Raw genomic sequence first — 14,795 nt, forward strand, 5'->3', positions numbered from 1 at the left:
GTGTTAAAAGAGAACATAATAAAGGTAGATCACTGTTGGCCATGAGATGGAGGAGAGGGGAAATTACAAAAAATTTTAAGGAGGAGGTGACATTTGCGCTGGGTCTTGAAGAAAGGGCTGAAATTCAACAGGCAGAGATCGGAGGAGAACATTTCCGGCAATTATGTGAGCACAGTCATAGAAGTAGGAGGTTTCAGAGGACAATGAATAGTCTAATTTGGCAGTGTGGGACACATGGACTGGTGAAGTATGAGGAAAGGTGGCACTAGACTGGAGAGACATATGAATGCCAAGACAAGGAGTCTGACATTGATTTGGTCAGCAATAGGTTGTTCTCAGAGTGACTTGAGAAAGGGAGTAGTGTGATCAGAACTGTGTATGTGGAAGATGATTGTGCAATGATATGAAGGTTAGATTAGAGGAAGAAGGAACTGAAAGTGGGAAGAACTGTCAGGAGATCATTACACAATTCCAAGGGAAAAAAAGAGTATCTACTTGAATAGCGGCAGAAGATAGAACAACTGTTGTACCTCTTTGTTATTGCATTCCCTCAGACATCAGGGTAGAATCATTTAATCCCACCTTCAGACTCAGTCCTGCCTCAGGGACAAATTCAGCCTCCAAGCAGGGGAATACAAGAATCCCAGGATTTTGGGTTAGGGTCCTTGGCATCCAGTGTGGTCCTTCTCTGACTTTGTGCTCCAGTTTAAATAATTGAAGATTTTATCTTATTTCTCACGACTGAGCAACTGCCTTGTACTCCAGTGCTAGAACATGGGTCCCTTTTTCATCCTGCCATATTTAAGTTCTCTGTCTAGTCCTTCAGTTCATCTAGGACTGCCAACTGGCCTTGGTCTCTTCCTTTTCCTTCCAGAGACTGAAGTCTTGACTCTGAACCCCAGTCATGGTGATTGGGCCACCACTACCCAAAGACACACTGTCCCATCATTGACTGCCTAGGTCAGTATAGTAGGGAGAATGGTTCTCTGGAGGCCGAGAAGGCACGGATAGCACTCTGGGATGCGTAGGTAAAATTCCCTGAGGACTCTCCAGCCACACCAGGAACAGCTGGACTTCAGCGGAGGGCTGATTTGGCTGACTCTCCTCTCAGGGGTTGCAGCTAAATAGATATTTACTGGAGCCATTGATTTTACCAGCTTATACATGGCAGTGAGCAGAACATGTGGTGACAGTGGGAGGTAAGCAAAGTGTAGGCAAACAGGCCAGTTGAGGTTGGGAGAAACAGTGCAGCTGCAGGTCCCACAGTGTAGGGGCTCCTGGGTCTTTTCCCACTTAGGTCTTAATTGTGGTGAATGGAGGGTTTTCACAGGTGTCTTTGTTGGTCTGGCATCTTGACATATTGTTACAGGGCCCAGACACAGTATTCTCTATATTGGGGGAGGGAGCAATGATAAAGCTATGAGCTGCCCCTTTGATTAATACCAGTTGAGCTTACTCCAGATCCCCTAATCCCTAAAGACAAGATATTTAGCAGTGGATACCAAGGACATGCCAATCATATCATGCAACAAGTCAGGCAACAAGTATTTATTAAGCACCTACTGTGTGCCAGACAGGGCAACTAGGTGGAGCAGTGGACAGAGCTTTGGATCTGAAGTCAGGAAGACCTGAGTTCAAATATGGCCTTAGATACTTACTAGCTATGTGACCCTGGGCGAGTCATTTAACCCTGTTTGCCTGAGTTTCCTTATCTGTAAAATGAACTGGAGGAGAAAATGACAAACCGCTGTAGTATCTTTGCCAAGAAAACCCCAAATGGGGTCATGAAAAGTCAGGTAGGACTGAAACGACTGGTTGTCAATAAAAACGACAAATGTGCCAGATACTGTGCTAGGTGCCAGGGATACAAAGACAAAAATGAAATAGTCCTTGCCCTCAAGGCATTTATATTCTATTGGGGAAAATAACACAAACACATTTAAGTAAATGTAACATATATAAATATTAATATATCATATATATATACATATATATATATTCAATATTATTCTCCTATTTGGTGCCATGGGAATTTGCCTGACTCAAAGGACTGGTAAAAAAGACCCACAACCCAAAACTTAAGGAAGTGGGCAGCTGATGCCGTGCAAGAGCTGGGAGGGGAATAAGCAGGATAAGAGGGGCCCAGGAAGGAGGGAGTTCCCCGGGGGGCGTGGGGGGGGGAATTGCCTCAATGTGGTGACACCACTAACCTCTTGCTTAGGTAAGATAAAGGTGGCTAACCATTGCATTGCTGATTTATGTATTTCATTACTCAGTGAGAGAGAGAGACAGAGAGACAGAGTCAGAGACAGAGACAGAGAGATAGAGACAGAGAGAGAGAGAGGGACAAGAGACAGAGAAAGAGACACACAGAGACAGAGTCAGAGCACACTCAAGTGTGGAAGAGAAATAAATTTGATAATTGTGGAATATCTTGCCAGCAAAATTCTCTATTTGACAAAAACGGCTGGGAAAACTGGATTAAATCATAACTAATCAAGAGATAGAGAATATCGTACACCATAAAACAATCAATTTTGATTATATAAAGTTAAAAAGTTTTTGCACAAACAGGTAACTGGGCAAAAAAGTCTTTGCAACAAAATTTCTCTGATAAAGGTCTCATTTCTTTTTTAATTTTATTTTTCTAACTTCTCAAATATTTTATTTTTAGTTTTTAATGTTCACTTCCATAAGATTTTGAGTTTCAAATTTTCTCCCTCTCCTCCTCCTCCCTCCCCAAGACAGCATGCATTCTGTTATAGACTCTACTTATATGTTCATATGAAGCTTATTTTCACATTAGTCATGATGTAAAGAAGAATTAGAACCAATGGGAGGAACCACAAGAAAGAAGAATCAAAACAAAACAAGAAAAGAAAAGGAGAGCAAATAGTAGGCTTCCATTTATATCCATAGTTCTTTCTCTGGATGTGGACAGCATTTTCTATCATTAGTCTTTTGGAGTTGTCTTAGATACTTGTGTTTCTGAGAAGAGCCAAGTCTATCAAAGTCAGTCATCGCACAGTGTGGCTGTTAACTGTGTACGACGTTCTCCTGGTTCTGCTCACTTCACTCAGCATCAGACCATACAAATCTTTCCAGTTTTTCTGAAGTCCACCTGCTCATCATTTCTTATAGCACAATAGTATCCCATTAAATTTATATAGCACAAGGGGCAGCTAGATGGCACAGTGGATAGAGCACCGGCCCTGGAGTCAGGAGGACCTGCGTTCAAATCTGGCCTCAGACACATAACACTTACTAGCTGTGTGACCCTGGACAAGTCACTTAACCCCAATGCCTAACCAAAAAAAGAAATTTATATAGCACAGCTTATTCAGCCATTCTCCAATTGATGGACATCCACTTAATTTCTAATTCTTGGCCACCACAAAAAAAGCTACTATAAATATTTTTGTACATGTGGGTCCTTTTCCTGTTTTTATGATTTCTTTGGGATACAGGCCTAAAAGTGGTATTGCTGGGTCAAAAGGTATGCACAATTTTATAGCCCTTTGGGCATAGTTCCAAATTGCTCTCCAGAATGGTTGGATCAGTTCAGAACTCCACCAACAATGCATTAGTGTTCCAATTTTCCCACATCTTCTCTAACATTTATCATTTTCCTGTTTTGTCATGTTAGCCAATCTGATAGGTGTGAGAACAGTTATTTTCAAAGGAAGAAATCCAAACTCTCAACAATCATGTGAAAAAATGTTCTAAATCAATAATAATTACAGAAATGCAGTAAAGCAATTTTGAGGTTCTATGTCACACCTATCAGACTATAAAAAATAACAAATTTCAGAGAGATCGTGGGAAAACAAAGACACTAGAATACTTTTCTAGCCATTCTGGAAAACAATTTGGAACTTGCCCAGAAAGTTACCAGACTGTGCATAACCCTTGACCCAGCTGTACTACCAGGTCTACACTCTAAAGAAATCTAAGGGTGTGTCCTCCCTCCAATTGAGGAATGGCTAAACAAATTATGGCATGTTAATATAATGGATAATTATCGTATCATAAGAAATGATCAAATGGATAATTTCAGAGCAAACTGGAAACAATTTTATGAACTGATGCAAATCAAAATGGACAGAACTAGAACAATTTATACAATAGTAACATTATTAAGGAAAAAGAACTCTAAAAGACTGAACTCTGATCAATGCACTGATAAGCCATAAGTCCAAAAGAATGAAGATAAAACATGCTTAATAGAGATAAACGTTTTCTGAAAGAGAGGTGATGAACTCAAAATGCAGAAAGTAATACATATTTTTGCACGTGGCCAATATGGGAATTTATTTTGCTGGACTGTGTAGATAGGTATGAAGGGATCTGTTTTTTGGGTTTGTTTGCTTTTAAAAAAAAATTCCAATGAAGGGAAGGATAGTAGGAGGGAGAGATACTGATGAATAAAACAATTCTTACTTGAAAAATAAAATAATTAACTATTAAAAAAGAAATGACTAATGTAAAAACAAAAGGCATTGATAATTTTGGAAAGACTTTTACTCACACTTATAACTTTAAAAAGATAGGTATATTTTGTTTTCTTCTGGAATTTTTTATATGCTCTCTTATACTGCTAATCTATTTTGGAGATTATTCTGCTGAATTATGTAAGGTTCTTGTTAAAACCTGATTTTTTCCATGCTCCTTTCTAGTTTTCCAAGCAGTTCCTCCTGAATAGGGAACCCTTCCTTCTGTAATATTTATCTGGTGATTTATTGAATGTTAAACTACTGTGTTTATTTGTTTCTAGATCTTATTTGTTAAACTGTTCCACTTTTCTAATTTTCTAGTGTTTTATTTTTAAACCAGTACCAAAAAGATTGGTTGATTGCTGCTTTATGATATAACTTGAAATGTTAATGGTATGCCCCCTTAATTTATAACTTTTTCATTTCTTCCATCGAAATGCTTGAACTTTTCTTTCTCCCAATGAGTTTTGTTGTTATTTTGCCAACACCGAACCCATTGTCTTTCCCCCTAAACCGCCCTTTCTTCCAAACTTCTTGATTTCTTTCAAAGACACCACCATCATTCCAATTTCCCACATTCATAACCTTGGCATTTTTGTAGATTCCTCATTCTCCTTCACCCTATATATCCAATCAATTGCCAAATTTTGCTGTTTCTACTTTCATACATCTCTTTTGTCAAACTCCTTTGCTCCATTCACATAGCTACCACCTTAATTCAGGATTCTATCACCTCTCACCTGGGTTATTTTAAAAAATAGTTTTTCTTTCTTTCTTTCTTCTTTCTTTCAAATAATTAATCTGTTTCCCCCTTCCTCTCCCTGCCATTGAGCATTTTTTTAAATCAGAAAAGCAAATTCCCCAATATGTATCTACATAGTCCAGTAATAAATTCTCATTTTAGCTTTGTTCAAAAATCCTGTATTTTAAGTTCATCACTTCTCTGTCAGAGATGTGTCGTATTTTATCTTCATTCTTGCAGTTAATCATTGCATTGATCAGATATCTAAAGGCTTTTAGAGTTGTTTTTCTCTATAATGTTATTACTGTATAAATTATTTTACTTCTGCTCACTTTGATTTCATCAGTTCATAAAGGTATTCCCAGTTTCCTCTGAAATTGCCTATTTCATAATTTTTTTTTTTTATTTCTTTTTTTTTTTTTAATATAGAACACTTCACGAATTTGAGTGTTATCCTTGCTCAAGGGCCATGCTAATCTTCTCTGTATTGTTCCAACCTTAGTATATGCGCTGCCAAGGCAAGCACCATTTCATAATTTCTTATGGCACAATAATATTTCATTATATCCATATACCACAATTTACTTAGCCATTCTTTAGTAGGAAATCCCTCATGTACTTTTCAATTTGGGGCTGTCATGAAGGGAATGTCTATAATTTATTTGTTTACCTATAGATCCTTTCCCTTTTTTCCTCGATTTCTTCGGGGCATAGGTCTAGTAGCAGTATAACTGGGTCAAAAGGTATGCACATTTTGGTAACTTTCTGTGCATAGTTCTAAATTTCTTTCCCGTATTATTGGACCAATTTATAGCTCCATCAACAATGCACTATTGTACCTGGACTATTGCATGTTTACAGTTCTTGCTACACAGCCAATGGAAAAAAGCTTCTCCCATCCATGTGACGGGCCAACTGGAACCTGCTATAGAATGTCTATGCATGTTCCAGTCTCTCCAAGTCACTTTCTTTACATGTCATCCTAATTCTCCAGGAAGCAACTCCCTATAGTCCTCCATATGGCAATGCCATTCTTAGAAAGCTGATGGGGTCTCTATATGTACTAGCCTCTTGTTACATTTATAATTATGTTCTATAGGTTTTCGATATGTACTGCTTGCCTCCCCTTTTAGAATGTGAGCTCCTTGTGAGCAGTTATTTCATTTTTATCTTTGTATCTCTAGAATATTGTCTGGCACATAGTAGGTGCTTAATAAATACTTGTTGATTAATAAATGATTCCACAAAGCAATTTCTTGATGTTTTGATTAGTATTCTACTAAATTTGTATATTAATTTAAATAGTATGATCATTTTATTATCATTTGTTTTAGAGTTGATTGTCATAGCTCCTATTGGGCATAGTCTGATTTAAGGCAGTAAGGGGATTGCTCTATTTTGTCAAAAACTTTTTCTGCATCTACTAAAATAGTTGTTATTAAGAATGTATGATTGATTATATTAAGTAATTGATGTTCAACCTTCGCTTGTATAAGCACAACTTGGTCATGATGAATAATTTTTAGGATATGTAGCTGTAGTCTCTTTGTCAAACCTTTATTTAAAATGTTTGCATCAGTATTTCTTAGTGTTATTAATCCGTAGTTTTCTTTTTCTGCCTTATTCCTTCCTAGTTTGGACATGAGGACTATACTAGTCTCTCAAAAGGAATTTGATAGAATGCCTTCTTTCTCAATTACTGAGAACAATTTAAATAACATAGATATTAAGTATTCTTTAAATATTTTATAGGATTAAAATGAAAATCCATCTAGATCAGGGTATTATTTCCCCTTTTAATAGTTCTTTCATGGCTTACTAGATTTCTGTTTTGGAGATTGGATCACAGTTTCTTATTTTCTTAATCTGAGTATTTAATATGTATGTGGGTAGTCATCCATTTAAGTTCTCAGTTTTCCTAGCATATAATTGTGTGTAATAGTTTCAGGTAATCCATTTATTTTCCCTCTATTACTTGTGAATTTGCCTTGTTAATTTTTTTTTTATTTTGGCAGTTTGACTTTCTGATCTATTTTTTTAATTAAATTAGCTAGTGGCTTATTGATTTTGTTGGGGTTTTTTGGGTTTTTTTTTTAAAGCACTTGCTTATCAGTACTCTTTATTTTTTGTTTCATCAATTTTTCCTCTGGATATTAAAATTTTTGTGTTTGTTCTTGGGGTATTTGCTTGCTAGATTTTTTAAATCATAGGATCAATTTATTAAACTTTTTTCATTTAAAAATATATTATTTCAGAAATATAAATTTTCATCTGACTACTTTTTTTTAGTATTTTTTCCAATTACATGTAAAGACAATTTTTAACATTCATTTTTTGAGAGATTTTGATTTCCAAGTTTTTCTCTCTCCCTCCCTTCCTTCCCCCCTCCCCAAGATGGCAAGCAATCTGATATAGGTTGTATATGTATAATAATATAAAACATATTTCCACATTAGTCATGTTGTGAAAGAAGAAATAGAACAAAAGGAAAAAAAACCCACAAAAAATGAAAAAAAAAGTGAAAAGAGTATATGCTTCAATCTGCATTGACACTCCATCAGTTCCTTCTCTGGATATAGGTAGCATTTTCTATCAATAATCTTTTGGAATTGTCTTGGGCCATTGTATTGCTCAGAAGAGCTAGATCAATCATGTTGCTGTTACTGTGTATAATGTTTTCCTGGTTCTGCTCATTTCACTCAGCATCAGTTCATACATGTCTTTCCAGGTTTTTCTGAAATCTGCCTTCTCATCATTTCTTATAGCACAATAGTATTCCCTTACATTCATATACCACAGCTTGTTCAGCCATTCCTCAATTGATGGGCATCCCCTCAATTTCCAATTCTTTGCCACCAGAGGAAGAGCTGCTATAAATATTTTTGTATATGTGGGTCCTTTTCATTTTTTTATGATCTCTTTGGGATATAGACCTAGCAGTGGTTGAGGACCACTTTTGCTACATCATGTAAATTTTTGTATATTCTTTCCTTTTTTTAATCATTATCTTCAAATGGTTATTTTTTCCCCCTCTGATTTATTTGACTAATTCTTTATGAGTTGATTCCCCTGAGCAAAGCTCCCTTCCACTCTCAGTTGCCCATAGTGGTAAGCATCAGGCTGTACTTATAGTTACTAATGGTTGTTTTGTACTCAGGTGATTAGGAAGAGATGTCAAAAGTTTAATCCTTTAGTCTCTTGAGAATCAACTCCTTGGGACAATAAAAGCAGATTCCTTTAGCATTAGGCAAGAAAGATAACACACGTGAACAAAATAAACTGCATCTCTTCCACCTAGTGGAGAAAAGCAGAAACTGAAAGAATGTTTGTGTGTGTGTGTGTGCGCACACGGAAATGGGTACTGTAAAGAAGAAGCACATGGAGTTTGAATAATGAGCAGACATTCTCTGGATCTGTCCCAGAGAAATACTTCCCCCACCAGGAGAAGAGAGTCCTATGCTGTATCCCCTCCCCCAGTAGAACCTCACTGGAAACCCAGACCACATCAAACAGACCCCTCAGCCTCTGAAGGAATTAACCATGAGTTACCACCCTGGTGCTTTCTCCATGAATAGGTGAAATCTGACTCTTACTTCCCCTGAATCCTGACCTACTAAAAGCTGGGCAAGAGACTGAAAGAGGTAAAATAAGTATAAAATGTTCCATTCGTGCACTTTGAAAATTAAGAACAGTGAACTTGAAAATAAATTTAACAAATAATAAGCCCAAGTATTTCAGTTTTATATCGTAGAACAGTTCTGTATCATCTTAAGAGCTAGATTTGAGGGTCAGCTAGGTGGCGCAGTGGTTAGAGCACCGGCCCTGAAGTCAGGAAGACCTGAGTTCAAATCCAGCCTCAGACCAAACACTTGACACTAGCTGTGTGGCCCTGGGCAGGTCACTTAACCCCAATTGCCTAAAAAAAAAAAAGAGTTGGATTTCAACTCCAAATACTGCAAACTATTGTATTATAATGGTTTATTTAGGTTATCTAGCCCTTATTTATGTTTTGGGTATTTTATATTTTTGTAGTTATTTAGCCATTATTTTTGTTTTCTTAGTTTATAATTGCATTCTCTGTGATTTTCCCCTTCTTTTTAAATTTATTTTTAATTTTTTCAAGACAACAAACCTATTTTTATTGCAGCTTTCAAAAAATTGGTGATCACTGAGTTAAGCCATTGACAATTGTCAGCTTGGGGGAAGAGTCTAAGGATTAAGAGACCTGAGTTTGTATGCCCAAAGGGCTATAAAATCATACATACTCTTTGATCCAGCAATAGCACAGCTAGGTCTATATCCTGAAGACATTAAAAAACAGGGGAGAAGGACCTATTTGTACAAAAATATCCATAGCAGCTCTTTTTTTTTTTTGTGGCAGCTAAGAATTAGAAATCGAGAGGATGCCCATCAATTGCGGAATGGCTAAACAAGCTGGGATATATGATGTGTTGGAACACTTTTATTTTGATAATTTATTTTTTCTATCTCTTGTCTTTGACTAATTTAGTTAATGGTTTATCAGGTTGTATGGAATATCATTGTGAAGACTTCTCAGTGTAATTAAGATTTGGGACAAGACTATTCTGGATCTGGTATTGGGTCCAGGAGGTGACATAGGGTTCAGTATAGATTTCTGTAAGATCATTATTTTTCTTGGCGCCAGACATTGGTTGTGGAAATTTGTCTAATTGTTAAGGCCCTGACCTGGCCTTTGACCTTATGCAGATGTGTTTTCTTTTTTGTCTCATATTCTTCTACCAGTCTCAGGAAACCCTAGGTTCTTTGAGCTCCCTTGTCTCCCTTTTGACAGGATTTGATTTAGATGTCTCCCTGTTCCCAACATTGTCTGTTCAATCCCTAAAACCTTCCAAAACAGTTGTAAATTAACTTCCTACTGCACATGTCTTTTAATTGCTTTTTTTGACATTTTCTCAACAAACTAAGAAATATAGAGATGTATACTATGTCCTTTGTCCTATGTTAGAGTCTGGCCTGTGAGATTGTGAGCCGAGTTAATGGACAGCTGTGAGGGAGGGGGAACTGAGTTTTCAGGGTTATATAAGCTGATTTCTACCTCTGTGGGCGGTCTCCTGCCATCAGAGCTTACTGACGGACTGATGGAGGGACACCCAAATCTCGAGATTTGAAATAATAATAATTATAGCTATGATAAACTAACTTTCTGTTTCTCCTTGTACACCTCTGTGTTTTGTTTTATTTTTGAGTTGCATCCCACACAAAGTGTGTCCACCTTTTAAAAACTAACTTTATTGTGTCTATTTATCCAGTTGTTTATGGAATGTGTTATTTGAATTTTCAATTCTATCCATTTCCTCTTGGATTTTAGTAATCTCTTATTTTATGCTCATTTTGGATATATTCATTTAATGCTTTTTTAACTGCACAGTCAGCTTATTAATAATTTTCTTTTTTGTCAATATAAGCATTCATGGAAATAAATTTTCTTTTAATAACTGTTTAGCTTCATTCCATACATTTTCATGTCTTGTAACCGCATTGACATTATCTTTGATGTAATTAATTTTTCATTTTTTTTGGTAATTTGTTCTTTCTTAAAAATTTTAAATGTATTTATTTTTAGTTTTCAACATTTACTTCCACAAGATTTTGAGTTCCAAATTTTCACCCCATCTTGCCCCTACCCCTACCCCAAGATGGCATGCATTCTGAATATCTCTTCCCCTAGTCTGCCCTCCTTTCTATCTCTCTCCCCCCTTCTCTTATCCCCTTCCCTTCTTTTTTCCTGTAGGGCAGGATAGACTTCTGTACCCATTTCCTGTATTTCTTATTTCCCAGTTGCATGTGAAAACATTTATTTTAAACATTTTTTTAAAACTTTGGGTTCCAAATTTTCTCCCTTCCTCCCTCCCCATCCACCCTCATTGAAAAGGCAAGCAACTCAATATAGGTTATACACATGCAGTTATGCAAAACACTTCCATAGTTGTGAAAAACTAACTCTATTTCCCTTAATCCTATCCTGCCCCCCCATTTATTCTATTCTTTCTTTTGACCCTGCCCTCTCAGAAGTTTGCTTCTGATTACCCCTTTCCCATCTGCCCTCCTCTCTATCACCCTGCTCTCTTGCCTCTTCTCCCCTATTTTCCTGTAGGGTAAGACAGATTTCCATACCCAATTGAGTGTGTATATATTCCCTCCTTAAGCCAAATCCTATGAGAATAAGATTCACTCATTCCCTCTCACCTTCCCCTGTTTCCCCTCCACTGTAAGACCTTTTCTTTTCTGTTTTTTTTGTGAGATAATTACCCCATTCTACCTCTCCCTTTTCCTTCTCCCAGTATAATCCTCTTTCATCTCTTAATTTTATTCTCCAGATATGACCCCTTCATCTTCAACTCACCCTGTGCCCTCTGTCTCTATCTCTATCTCTATCTATATACATATATTTAATTTTTTCCCTCCAACTACCCTAATACTGACAAAGGTCTCATGAATTATAAATATCGTCTTTCCATGCAGGAATGTAAACAGTTCAACCTTAATAAGTCTCTTATGATTTCTCTTTCCTGTTTACCTCTTCATGTTCCACTTGAGTCTTGTATTTGAAAGTCAAATTTTCTATTCAGCTCTGTCTTTTCATCAGAATGCTTGAAAGTCCTCTATTTCACTGAATGACCATTTTTTCCCCTGAAGGATTATACTCAGTTTTGCTGGGTAGGTGATTCTTGGTTGTAATCCTATCTCCTTTGCCCTCCAGAATATTATATTCCATGCCCTCCGGTCCCTTAATGTAGAAGCTGCTAAATCTTGTGTTATCCTGATTGTGTTTCCAATACTTGAATTGTTTCTTTCTGGCTGCTTGTAATATTTTCTCCTTGACCTGGGAACTCTGGAATTTGGCTACAATATTCCTAGGAGTTTTCCTTTGGGGATCTCTTTCAGGAGGAGATCTGTGGATTCTTTCAATTTCTATTTTGCCCTCTGGTTCTAAAATATCAGGGCAGTTTTCCTTGATAATTTCTTGAAAGATGATGTCTAGGCTCTTTTTTTGATCATGGCTTTCAGATAGTCCAATAATTTTTAAATTCTCTCTCCTGGATCTATTTTCCAGGTCAGTTGTTTTTCCAATGAGATATTTCACATTGTTTTCTAATTTTTCATTCTTTTGGATTTGTTCTACTGTGTTGATTTCTCATAAAGTCACTATCTTCCAATTGCTCTATTCTAATTTTTAAGGAAGTATTTTCTTCAGTAAGCTTTTGGACTTCCTTTTCCATTTGGCCAATTTTGCTTTTTAGGGCATTCTTCTCCTCATTGGCTTTTTGGACCTCTTTTGCCATTTGGGTTAGGCTATTTTTTAAGGTGTTATTTTCTTCAGTATTTTTTTGGGTCTCCTTTAGCAAGCTGTTGACTTGTTTTTCATGATTTTCTTGCATCACTCTCATTTCTCTTCCCAGTTTTTCCTCTACTTCTCTTACTTGCTTCTCAAAATCCCTTTTGAGCTCTTCCAAGGCCTGGGACTGATTCATATTTTTCTTGGAGGCTTTGGATGGGAGCTTTGACTTTGTTGTCTTCTTCTGGTTGTATGTTTTGATCTTCTTTGTCACCAAAGTAAGATAATATAGTCTGACTTTTTGCGAGGTTTGCTCATGATCCCAGCCAACTACTTGAGTTTTAAACTCTTTGTTAAGGTAAAAGTCTGCTTCCAATGTGGAGAATGTACTGTCCCAAGCTTTGGGGGTTTGTATAGCTGTTTTCAGAGATACTTGCAGGGACCTGTAAATTTTCAGTTCTTCCAAGGTGGTATGATAAGGGTCGAGGTGTTTACTCTTTTCCTGGCCTGAGCTCTGGTCTTTGAGTGACTGGCCACAAGCAGTCTTTTCTGTCTTGGAACTGTGAGGAGTTTCCTCTCCACAGCCACTACAAGCTCCATCGCGCCATCACTCCTCCTCACCCCAGGACCACCACCAGAACTGTGACCCAGATCCAAGCACGGGCAAAGCAAGAGATTCCTGCCTCAGCACAGCAAAGAGATCCCTGCAGTCCCCCTCTGATCAGCCACAATTCCCCCTCAGTCTGTGGCCGGAAGCTCAGGACACAGCCACCGCCTGGCACCCATGCTCTGAGGTCTGGAACTGGCTCTGACCTAGCTCTTCTCTCACTGCAAAACCAGACTTTTCCCACTGACCTTCTAAATTGTCTTTAGTGTTTGTGGATTGAGGAGTCTGGAAGCCACCACAGCTGCCTGTGATTCAGTCCTCTGAGGCCTGCTCTAGGTTCGCTGTGGCCTGCGCACCCATGCCTAACTGCATTCCTCTCCCCATCCCGCGCAATATGCCTTTCCGATCAACCATCCAGGCTGTCTTGGGCTGGAAATTTGTTTTACTCTGTCTTCTTGTGGGTTCTGCTGCTTTAGAATTTGTTTAGAGCCATTTTTTGGGTGGGTATTTGGAGGGGTTTGGGGGAGAGCTCAAGCAAGTCATGGCTTTCACTCTGCCATCTTGGCTCTGCCCCTGGTAATTTGCTCTTGACCCAATCATTGGTAAACAAGTAATTTTTAGTTCAGCCTGCATCTTTTGATTACATTATTCTTTGTCATCTATATTATAATTGTCCTATGACCCATGAAAGTAATGTTTAAAATTTTTCCTTTTTTTACATTTTTTAATATTCTTTTCAAAAAGTATTCTTTATGAGCCATTCTTAATGGTCTGTGAAGATTTGAGTTTGAAGGAACTCATTCATCTAATAAACCCATTCGGTTCTTTCCCTAGAGCTATTGAAGTTAATTTTTCCATCAGTCTGTTCAATTCTGTAACTTCTTTCTTTCTAATTTATCTTTCTACTTTACTTACATTCTTACTCAAAATAGAGTGTTAAGTTCTCCCATTAATAATGTTGTGGCAACAACATTATTAATGTTGCTAATTAGGAAACAGACCTTACCTTTCAGAAGCTTACAATCTAGTGGAGGAAGACCAAGTCCACAAGTAACAAGAGAGAGTGAGATTAAGTGCAGAGACAAAGCTCAGACAAAATGTTTTTTAAAAATTTAAGGAAGAGGGGCAGCTAGGTGGCGCAGTGGATAGAGCACTGGCCCTGGATTCAGAAGGACCTGAGGTCAAAACTGGCATCAGACACTTGACACTAGCTGTATGACCCTCGGCAAGTCACTTAGCCCTGTTGCCTAACCGAAAAAACCAAAACAAAACAAAACAAAAATTTAAGGAATGACATGTAACTTTCACTTGCAAATAGGGAGATGGTAGAAAAGGAAATGGGGAAAGTTCTCATCTGAGTTGGGCTTGGGAAAGAGGAACTTCCAAAGATGGAAATGGGAAGGTAGAGTTCATTCAATATGACAAAGGCATAAAAGCAGAGGAAATATAAGGGATGGGAAATAGATGAGAGGAGGATAAAGGATGGAAAGTTATCTAGTTTAACAAGCACATCGAATGTATGAAGGACAGTAGTATGAGATAGGTTGAAATAGAGGGCTAAATGCCAGGTGAAGGCATTTGGACTTGATCCTGTTGGCAATGGTGAGCGACTGAAGATTTCTGAGGAAAAAAGTA

The 14,795-nt window shown here is 37.5% G+C and overlaps 1 protein-coding gene and 1 non-coding gene across 4 annotated transcripts in view; one reads left to right on the forward strand and one right to left on the reverse strand.

Annotated features, from left to right (window-relative positions):
* PEX39 (peroxisomal biogenesis factor 39) overlaps positions 1–14,795 on the forward strand; it is a 59,960-nt gene that overhangs the window by 27,023 nt on the left and 18,142 nt on the right. The window lies entirely within an intron of this gene.
* LOC144458014 (U6 spliceosomal RNA) lies at positions 5,655–5,761 on the reverse strand. Its single transcript, XR_013487577.1, has one exon. It is a non-coding gene; the product is annotated as a U6 spliceosomal RNA (small nuclear RNA).

The sequence above is a fragment of the Phascolarctos cinereus genome, unplaced genomic scaffold, assembly GCF_003287225.1.
Source record: "Phascolarctos cinereus isolate Bilbo 61053 unplaced genomic scaffold, phaCin_HiC Scaffold_5;HRSCAF=322, whole genome shotgun sequence".
Taxonomy (NCBI): domain Eukaryota; kingdom Metazoa; phylum Chordata; class Mammalia; order Diprotodontia; family Phascolarctidae; genus Phascolarctos; species Phascolarctos cinereus.